We start from the raw sequence: 2,382 nt of genomic DNA on the forward strand, positions 1-2,382 counted from the left end.
CTCTCCCACCATACATCCCTTCCTTTGTGTTTCTATTCTCCTTTTATTGTAAGCTTGAGGTAGTGTCCTGTGTCTTATAATAATAACAGCACAAGGACATTCTTAAGCTGATGTCTCAGATGGGGAACAAAGACTTTGGGCTTTTCTATAAGAGGCATTTATCATGTGTGGCTGTTTATGGGTTCTTTAGATGACATGACCTCCAGTTTCACTTCTGTATCTCACAAGCACTTTCAGTGAGTTTTTTTAAGAGTAGGGAAAATGCAGCATTTAATTGTGACAGCATAAAATCCCACTTTTTTACTTATGTATTTGCTCTATTCTACTCTACCACAGTGCCACCTAGAGGTTATGTAGCAGAAAAGCAGGAAAGGAAACACCATGTAGTGCTTGGATCTCCATTCTGCAATAGCGCTGAATGTAGATACAGCAGATTAATCATTGCTGATCAACAGTCTCATGTCGGAAAGCTTTCAGAGAAAATGGCTGGCCAAGAGAACAAAAACTGCATCCATAGCAGAAGCATGATTTGAAATCAGGCCTCCTAAACACGCATCCAGCACATGGACTACATCAGTGGCCAAACTATTTTACCAGTGAAGGAAGAGGGGAAAGGTAAGTAGCGTCTGTCAAGAACAAGGCACCTTGCAACATCACAGACCAGGAGGTAGGGCCCTCTTTTCAAATAAGACCGATGTCTCTTTACAGGGCTGGCTCTAATGAAAGACATAGAACCTATTGTTACCATCTCCTCCTTACAGGCCCCAAAGGGAATTTTACAGTGACAACATTGCAGACCACTAGATTTCTGGAGATTCCTGCAGTGCCGACTCACAATTCAACAAAAGCAGTTAAGAGAAGAGAAAAGGTGTTTGACTTCTGGCCTAGGTAACCTTTCCCAGATGAAGCCACACCTTGGTTCTGCATCCAGAAAAATAGCAACAAAGGTATGTTCAATATAGCTCTTCTAAAGAGACAGGTGAGGCACCAGTTGGACAGGTGAAGCACAGCCAACCACGCTCTCCAACATCAAAAGTCCCTTTTACATGTTACACGTGCCAAGACTGGGGAGCAGGGCTGTGGTGCCAGACCTGCCGCCCAGCACCGCATGCCTGGATTAGTCCTGCCTCTGACTTCTCTAAGCTGAGTGCAGATGTCGGAGGAGGAGCTGCATTACATTAGCAGCCTTGTCGCGTGATCACCCTTCATGCAAGCAGTGCAGAAAGGGCCCTAAAATGTATCGTAGGAGAGACCAAATTTGTGTGTCGTTTCATTGCAGCTTGGTGTGTGGTGAGGAGGGAAGAGAGAAGAGGCGATGCTCGGGCAACTAGTCACATATGACAAAAAAAACTGATGGAAAACAACAGGCGCTCTGTCAAGAACACCAAGAACAAAGCTGAACTGACACCTGGCTAAGAACGAGATGAGATCTGCCCAGACCTGTTTAGCTTGGCATGGCTCTGCTATTGGGAGATTTCATAAGAAATGGTCTCCGTCGTGCCCAGCCAGGATGTTGCGGATCAGCTTGTATTAGGGGGAGAGTTGGAGGCCAGTTGTCCAAGTGACATGGCTGATCCTCGTGGCAGGGCTGCCGCCTAGATAATAGCAGCAATGGGGTAGCAGATTCGCCTGAGCAAGCAGCAATGGCTTGGGAGGTCCTGGTCTTTGCTGACATGCCCAGGGTAGCACTGACCGCCACCTTTGGGGTCGGGAAGGAATTTTCCTCCAGGGCAGATTGGCCAAAGATCCTGGAGGTTTTTCGCCTTCCTCTGGGCATCCAGCAGGGGTCACATATTAGGGTCTTAGATATATTAATATTCACCAAATATTAACCTGCAAATAGAAATATCACCCTAAGAGAAAGTTAATTAAAAACGTAAACACTGAAATGGACTTTGCCTCTTTTTAATTTTTCCCCATTATTTTATTAAGTACATGGCTGGTACTCATCACAGGTTATCAGAAGTTCTGGAAAAGCATCCTTGTTCTCCACTTCAGCAGAATGGCACATTACTGCAGGAGACATGGGGCCCGGAGTCTGTGTTCACTGAATAACATGAATGCTGGGGCAGTCATTCTCTGCTTCTCCTTGTCTCCAGCCTGGCTGCAAAACTAGAAACTTCACTTGGCTTCTGAAGAGCCATCCAGGTGAAGGAACAGCAGAGGAAGGAGCAAGAGTTTACCACCACCATCCTTGGCCCTGCATTCACATTATTCAGCAAAGAGGGAGTTAGGAGCCTGTATTTCCTGACATGTAGTTCTATCCTTCAATGCTTTGACCCAACAGGAGCTGGGTTAGGAAGGCTAAGTCAGAGTACAGGTGTTCCACACCTTTAGTAGAACTTCTCACCTCCCATAGCCTTGTGGGGGGGGGGGTGTCTT

General features: G+C 46.2%; 1 long non-coding RNA gene across 1 annotated transcript; it reads left to right on the forward strand.

Moving 5' to 3' along the window:
• The first annotated feature begins 358 nt into the window (after positions 1-358).
• On the forward strand, positions 359-1,886 carry LOC146339096 (uncharacterized). Its single transcript, XR_014784621.1, has 3 exons — positions 359-615; positions 762-947; positions 1,280-1,886. It is a non-coding gene; the product is annotated as an uncharacterized LOC146339096 (long non-coding RNA).
• Positions 1,887-2,382: the final 496 nt, after the last annotated feature.

The sequence above is a fragment of the Heloderma suspectum genome, chromosome 8 (assembly GCF_057233095.1).
Source record: "Heloderma suspectum isolate Gila_16-S chromosome 8, 16-S_ref, whole genome shotgun sequence".
In the NCBI taxonomy this organism is placed as follows: Eukaryota; Metazoa; Chordata; class Lepidosauria; order Squamata; family Helodermatidae; genus Heloderma; species Heloderma suspectum.